Source organism: Ornithorhynchus anatinus, chromosome 2 (genome assembly GCF_004115215.2).
Source record: "Ornithorhynchus anatinus isolate Pmale09 chromosome 2, mOrnAna1.pri.v4, whole genome shotgun sequence".
Classification (NCBI taxonomy): Eukaryota; Metazoa; Chordata; class Mammalia; order Monotremata; family Ornithorhynchidae; genus Ornithorhynchus; species Ornithorhynchus anatinus.
The window spans coordinates 133,847,167-133,855,493 of NC_041729.1; the positions used below are offsets into that span (position 1 = coordinate 133,847,167).

An 8,327-nucleotide genomic window follows, 5' to 3' on the forward strand; every position below is an offset into this window, starting at 1 on the left:
CTGACCCTGGCAGGAGGGTAGGCATGAGATGCCTAGAGAACTTCACATTTCTGGCTGTGTTGAAATTCCATTTACCCATGGTCCAAGGGAGGCCAGTTCAGGCAAGCCAGCTGCCGAGGTGATCACCGCCTCCACCAGAAAGCAGTGGTCCCGGAAGCTCCACTAAAACCCCTGGGCTTCCAGGCTCTTGCTACCATTAAAGCCATCAGGGAAAAGTGGCCGCAAGAGGAATTGTATTTGTTGAGCGTTTACTGCGCTCCAAGCGCCGTTCTTAGCACTGGGGTAGATACAGGTTAATCAGATCGGACACAATCCCTTTCCCTCACCAGGCTCACAGTCTAAGTCAGAGGGAGAGCAGGTATTGAATCTCTATTTTACAGATGAGGAAACTGAGGCCTAGAGAAGAAGTGACTTACCTAAGGTCACACAGCGGGCAACGGGCAGAGCTGGGATTAGAACCCGAGTCCTCTGACTCCCACGCTCTTTCCACTAGGCCACACTGCTTCCACTGTATTGTACTCAATACCGGGATTGACCAATAAGAGCTCTGTCAGGGTGGGGGAGGGTTGAAGAGGGTGAGTAGCCAGGTGCTTACGAGGTGTGGAAGAACTAAAGTCAGTCCGTCGTATTTACCGAGCGCTTACTGTGTAAGGAGCACTGGATTAAGTGCTTGGAGGAGTACAATGAAACAATAAAGAGACACATTCCCTGCCCACAACAAGCTTACAGCCTAGAAGGGGAGACAGACATTAATATAAATAAATTACAAATATTCACATAAGTGCTGTGAGGCTGGGAGGGAAGGTAAATAAAGGGGGCACATCAAGATGACTTGAAGGAATGGGAGAAGAAGAAAGAGGGCTTAGTCAGGAAAGGTCTCTCGGAGGAGATGTGCCTTCAATAAGGCTTTATAGGTGGGGAGAGTAATTATCTATGGAATTTGAGGAGGGAGAGCATTCTAGTCCAGAAGCAGGACGTGGGCGAGAGCTCATCAGTGAGGTCGATGAGATCAAGGTACAGTGAGAAGGTTTTAGCATCAGAGGAGCAAAGTGTGCAAGCCGGGTTGTAGTAGGAGTGTAGCGAGGTGAGGTAGGAGGGGGCAAAGTGATTGACCGCTTTAAAGTGCAGGGATATAAGGTGGGGGATTCCAAATTTCTTGGAGTATATGTGATTTCAGAAGGGTCTTGAATATAGTGAGAGCAGAAGTCTGTCAGGTGTGAAGAGGGAGGAAGTCTCAGCCTGGAGAGGATGTGAGCAAGTAGTCAGATGTGGGAACAGACCAAAGAGAGTTGGTTATCTCGAAAGGAACAAATTGTGAAAGCTGGGGTGCTGGGGGAGGAGAGTGAGAACAATTAGGAGGGAGAGAGCTGACGTGTTCTGTGTCGTGCCGTCGAGTCGTTTCCGACCCATAGCGACACCACGGACACGTCTCTCCCAGAAAGCCCCGCTCTCCATCTGCAATCCTTCTGGTAGTTGATCCATACAGTTTTCTTGGTAAAAATCCAGAAGTGGTTTACCACTGCCTCCTTCCACGCAGTAAATTCGAGTCTCCTCCCTCGAGTCTCTCCCGTGCCGCCGCTGACCAGAATGGGTGAATTTTGACTTGTAGCAGATGGCCTTCCACTCACTAGCCACTGCCCAAGCTAGGAATAGAACGGGTAGGCCTCTGCTTGGTTCTCCCTCTCATAGCCGAGACTGGTTAGAGGACTGGAAACTCTCTAGCTGCGACCCCAAGAGGGGAGAGAGACAGAGGGCCTTAAAGTCAATGGTCCGGCGTTTCTACTCGGTGAGGAGAGGAATGGTTTGCCAACAGCGGTGGAGGATTTAGTGATCCATTGGAAGAGAGGGAGGAGGGAAGGGTAATGCCAAGGCTACAGGCTTGAGAGATGGGGGAAGGTGGAACATGAGCCACCCAGTTTTGCTAAGTCTTGCCTCATTGCTGGTGAGAAGCAGTATTGTCTCCTGGAAAGAGCACAGTCCTGGGAATCATGAGGACCTTGGTTCTAATCCCGACTTCACCACTCGCTTGTCGGATAAGCTTGGGCAAGTTACTCAACTCCATGGCTCAGTTTCCTCACCTGTAAAATGAGGATTTGATACCTCCTTATTAGAGCCCATATGGGACAGGGTCTGTATTCAACCCGATGATCTCTTATCTACCCACTGCTTAGAACGGGGCTTGACCCACAGTAAACGCTGAACAAAGACCACACTATTGGGAGATGAAAGAGTTAATTGTTGTAGATACTGCCCTGCCATCTGATGCCGTGTGGCAAACGGATGGCTTAAAAAGGCATCAGAAGCAGAATGAACCTCTGTTAGTCCAACATGGAGAGGGACATAAGTGAGGAGGAGTCTCTCATCTTGTGCAAAACTGTCACTTAGTAACCTGAGAAAAACGTTATTACCCCCTTCATTTCTTCAGATGCCATCGAGTCGTTTCCAACCCACAGTGGCTCAGGGACAAACCCTCTTCAGTACGTCCTATCTTCTGTCATAAAGTCATTCTGATATGTGCATCCATAGAGTTTTCTTGGTAAAGAAAGGAAGTGGTTTACCATTGCCTTCTTCCGCAAAGTAAAAACTTGAGTCTCTGTCGTTGTCTTTGATCAACTTTTTAATCACTTCATCATCCGCCTTTGACTGTTTCCCAAGCCTCTACTGCCCAGCTCAGGTGAATCAACTTTGTCTGACGCTTTGGCTTGGACCTTTCCATTATGGGTAGCCCTATATGGCGTAGATCTAAGCTTCATCGGCGAACACAAACTCTCCTGCCACGATAAGCTGTCGATTCTTAGGGCTACTAACCTATCAGAAAGATAAACTCCATCTTCTAGACTGTAAGCTCATGTGGGCAGGATTACGTCTACTAACTGTTATATTGTACTCTCCCAAGTGCTTAGAGCAGTGCTCTGCCTACAGTCAGTGCTTAATAAACACCACTGATAATAATAATAATAATAATGTTGGTATTTGTTAAGCGCTTACTGTGTGCCAAGCACTGTTCTAAGCGCTGGGGTAGACACAGGGGAATCAGGTTGTCCCACGTGGGGCTCACAGTCTTAATCCCCATTTACAGATGAGGTAACTGAGGCACCGAGAAGTTAAGTGACTTGCCCAAAGTCACACAGCTGACAAGTGGCCGAGCCGGGATTCGAACCCATGACCTCTGACTCCAAAGCCCATGCTCTTTCCACTGAGCCACGCTGCTTCTCTAATGATGATGATGATGATGTCACTGATGATGATCTTGATGTCAGAGACTGCCTGCCCTGAAATAGAGCAGTATCAATTCAATTGTATTTATTGTGCACTTACGGTGTGCAAAGCACTGTATTAAGCACTTGGGAGAGTACAGTATAACAATAAACAGATACACTTATACTACTTGTCCACAGCGAGCTATCATCTCCAGCCCCAAGAAAGGGAGCCTATAATGTCCTGATCCCTGAAGGCAGAGGGAATAGAAGACGGGTAAAAACAGTCATTAATTAGGAGTGTGAAGCAACATGGCCTAGTGGATAGAGCATAAGCCTGGGAGCCAGAAGGACCTGGGTTCTAACCCCAGCTTTGCTACTTGTCTGCTGTGTGACCTTGGGCAAATCACCTCACTTCTCTGTGCCTCAGCTACCTTATCTGTAAAATGGGGATGGAAATCTGTGTCCAACCTGTCTTGTATCTACCCTGGAGCTTAGTGCAGTGTCTGGCGCATAGTAAGTGCTTTAAAAATGCCATTAAAAAAAAAATACTGATGAAGAAAGCAGGAAAAAAAGCAAGCAGAAAAAAAAACAAAAACTTGGAATGAGACAGGGATTGGGCAGAACTCCAAGATATGAAAACAGAAAGGAAAGTGAAAGGACTGCAGAGGCCACTTCTGATGTGGAGTGAAGACAAGATAAAACCCCAGGGAAGGGAGGGGGGGAAAAACCCAGTATTTGCAATCAGTTAGGCTACCAGCGGCAGAGGGGTATGGTGGCAGAACCGGGGGAGGGAGAATTGCATAGGAAAAATAAACTGTTAAATAAAAAGAGAAAGAAAGAAATCAGACCTTAGTTTTCCTGTAAATTCTTTGCAGGTTTGATCAAGTTCCTCCAAAGGCCAAATATTATCTACTTTGAAGTTTTCTGCTTTCAAGAGCGATATCACTCACTTTGACACTTTTTCTTCCCTCCTTGATCCCCTGTTGATAGAAAGGAGGCCAGACAGCTCCATCAGGGGAGGAGGACTTGATAGATCTGAGATTGCCAAGGAGGAGGATCTCTGTCCATCAAGTCCAATTGTCCTCATGGCATCCCGGCAAATATTAATGCAACCATCTTCTCCCCAGTAAGCCACATTAGACTTTACTACTACACATTTCTCCAGCTTCAGATTCAATTTCTCCTGCTTTTATAAATCCCCTTTTAACTTATCAAACCAATCTGGTTTGCTGACAAAAAGAATGTGTCAACTATTCAGTTGAACAAAAGAGCTCTCTCGAAGTTCAGTTTGATGAGGCTGTTTTGAACAGGATGTCTTTCTCCTCTTATCTATATGGCAAAATATAAACCAATAAGCTTTTGTTTCTTTCTTTTTAAAACCCAAGATGTATGTATTTACTTTGACCATTTTATTGCAGCATTAATTTAAGGTGTCTCTTCCATTTTTTGCCTCCCTCCTTATAATGGATTTGATTCCTGGAGTTGAATTCTAGCAAGAGAAACTTCAAAAGAAATGCTTAGAGAGACTGCCATGGGCAGACACAGGTCTTAAAAGAACAAAACACTCTGAAATAGTTTTCTTTTTTGCTACCGAGTACATTTTTCAAGGCAGGGTATAAATCCAAAGTTTCATTTAAAGGGCAGTTTAGCAGGGACTCACCCGAGATCATCAAATATCTGGGGAAATCCAGGAGCAATAAGAGATTGGAAAATCAGTCTTACCTACAAAGGCAGAACTACTGTACAGGTAGGTTTATCCATTCCTTAAACTATTTCAATTTTTTTTCCTTTAAATGAAATAAATATTGCAGAAAAGCAAAAACTTAGTTTTAGAGTTGGACGATATCATTAGATAAAATATCAAAGCTGTGCAAACTCCTCTGTGCCTTCGGTTAAATCTTCAGATTTACACAAATTAAAATTGAACTTAGGGAAAAAAAATCAATGGAAATAAAAATTATCATTTTTAAAGGGGAAAAATAAGAATTGCCTGAGGGTTTAGTCAGAAACATTTACCTAGCCTGCTAGTCACGTTTTGCAATCTTTTAGAAGACATTAGCAATCTCTCATTCAACCGTAGAGTGGCCAACAGAAATTAGAATTTAGGAATCCTCTAGATGTCTAAGAAAACTTCCATATTCACTTTGTGAAATTGCTACTCAGGATGTTCATATCTGGAATTTTATTTATTTGTATTGTTGTCTGTCTCCCCCACTGTAGACTGTTAACTCCTGCTAGGTAGGGAATATGACTGTTTTTTGTTGTATTGTACTTTCCCCAAGCACTTAGTACAGTTCTCTGCTCACAGTCAGAGCTCAATAAATACAAAGGAATGAATGAATACGATCGAATTACCAGATTATAAATTTTACTTCTGTCTCATTGATGAAGCACTAAATCAATATCGTACTTACCTGATCTACTTTCTTACCTTAAAACGTATCCATTGAAAAGAATTGTTCTATGGGAATTTGACCTCGTGGGTCAAACACAAATGAAAGTTTGTGCTTTCAAGCAGGACTGCAAACCCATACTCTGAAGGATGTAATTTTCTTTCAAGATGGAATCTTTTTGTAGAGTCAGTAGTTTCCACGCTTTTGGAGTAGCACTTCTGATTCATTTCATTGCTAGATCAGGTGGACCAAAATAGGATGGCAAAATGCCTTCTGTGGCAGTGGCGTGTTCTTGGAAAGCCAACAATATTTTTTTTAAATGGTATATCTTAAGTGTTTACTATGTGCCAGGAACTGTACTAAGTGTTGTAACGCAGGGGAATTTTTTTTAAAAAAACACAAAACCCCCGGCAGCAAACCGAATGGCAGAAGCAGTGTGGCTCGGTGGAAAGAGCAAGGGCTTGGGAGTCAGAGGTCATGGGTTCTAATCCCAACTCTGCCACTTGTCAGCTGTGTGACTTTGGGCAAGACACTTAACTTCTTTGTGCCTCAGTTACCTCATCTGTAAAATGGGGATTAAGACTGTGAGTCCCATATGGGACAACCTGAACTCCTTGTATCCCCCCCAGCACTTAGAACAGTGCTTTGCACATAGTAAGCGCTTAACAAATGTCATCGTTATTAATAGATACAAGTTAATCAGGTTGGACACAGTATATGTCCCTCGGGGGGATCACAGTCAATCCCCATTTTTCAAATAACAGAGGCACAGAGAAGTTAAATGACTTACCCAAGGTCATACTGCAGACAAGTGGCAGAGCCTGGTTTGGAACCCAGGTCCTTCTGACTCCTAGGCCCTTGGCTCTACCCACTAGGCACATTGCTTCTGAACCTCTACTTTGAATGTGAACTTTTAACAATTGTTATATAATTGAACAGAATATCAAGGACAGTAAAAGAATAGATGGTTTAAGAAAAGACCTTCCTGAAGACAAGAAGGAGACCTCAAGGTCCTTTCCAACTCGGGAATTTTTTTTATTTATTGTTTTTGTTAAGCACTTACTAGGTGTCAAACACTGTTCTATACCCTGGGTAGGTACAGGTTTACCAGGTTGGACATGATCCCTGTCCCATGTGGGCTCATAGTCCACGTAGGAGGGCGAACAGGAGAACTGAGGCACAGAAAAGTTAAATGACTTGCCCAAGGTCACACAGCAATTGGCAGAGCTGGGACTAGACTCCGAGGCTCATGCTCTTTCTATTAGGTCATGCTGCTTCTTCATCTTAAAACTGAGTGCATTATATGACCATTTAGGTATGAAAAAACATTATTCTGATCTGATTATCTTATATCTACCCAAGTGTCTAGCACTGTGCTTTGCCAGAGAGTAGACACTTAATAAATACCATAATGATTCTAAAGAGAGCTCCCTTCATTAAATAAGATTCTGAATCTCATTCTTCTGATATGATCTGTGCTCTTGCCAACAGTGAATTCAACAGATTAAGATGTAGAGAAGACAGAAGCAGTGTTGGTTAATGGATAGAACCCAGACCTGGGAATCAGAAGAACGTGGGTTCTATTCCTGGCTCCACCACTTGTCTGCTGTGTGACCTTGGGCAAGTCACCTCACTTCTCTGTGCCACAGTTACCTCATCAGTAAAATAGGAATACTGTGAGCCCCATGAGGGACAGGGACTCTGTCCAACCTAATTCGTATGAAACCATCCGAGCACTTAATATTGTGTTTGACACATAGTAATCACTTAAATACCATGATTAGTCAGGGAAGGCTTCTTGGAGGAGAATTGATTTTAGTAGGGTTTTGAAGAAGGGGGAGATCAGTGTTTGCCAGATATGAATTGGGGAGGGAATTCTCAGCTGGAGGAAGGGTATGAGCAAAAGGCTGACAGAAAAATATGACAGAATCACAATCAGTAGTAGTTATTGAGCACTCACTGTGCACATAACACTGTAGTAAGTCCCTCCACAGTATCCAGGATGTACAAGAGGATGGATGGTTGGATGGAAGATCGATGGTCACAAAAAGCCTCATTACTTTCTCCACTTCACCTCCCCAAAACAGCCCAGTAAATTCAATCCAAAATTTCCCAATCCGTGTTCAATCTGATTATCTTGTACCTAGCCCAGCACAGAAAGCAGCTCTTAACAAACATCATCATTAGTCATTTTTACACAGGAAATTATATTGTGATGGACCATCGCCTTTATTTGCAAAACTGAGTATTAAAAAAACTTGTCCTGGGGTACTCACCTGTTCCAATTCTGTGCACGTTGTTCCCGATAACGCAGCTTGAACTTTTCATCTTCCCTTTCAAACCTTCTCCACTCACTTTTTCCATCACTGTTGACAACCCAGCCATCCTCCACGTCCCAGTAGTAAAAATCTTACAATCACCGTTGATATCTCTCAGTTTACCTCCAGTATTCGCTCTCAATTTTGCCAACTCCTACAATTTTTCCACTTCCACTTCTTCTCCATCTTCAACCACCTCCTGGTTGAAGTTCTCATCACCACCTTGCTGGATTATTGTTAATTTCCTTATTGTTTCACCTTGAAAAGTTGGAAGCCCTGTGTTGAATCCTTGCTAGAGTTTACCAGGTTGAGAGTCTGACAGAACTACAAATATTTCTGTTTGTAGTAGTTACAACTTTTTGAACATGTTCCCACACAGCTCTTCCAACATTGCCAACCACAGTCCTGGTTCACAT

General features: G+C 43.5%; 1 non-coding gene across 1 annotated transcript; it reads right to left on the minus strand.

The window, feature by feature from the left end:
* Nucleotides 1–1,601: 1,601 nt before the first annotated feature.
* On the minus strand, nt 1,602–1,740 carry LOC114809452. Its single transcript, XR_003757236.1, has one exon. It is a non-coding gene; the product is annotated as a small nucleolar RNA SNORA7 (small nucleolar RNA).
* Nucleotides 1,741–8,327: the final 6,587 nt, after the last annotated feature.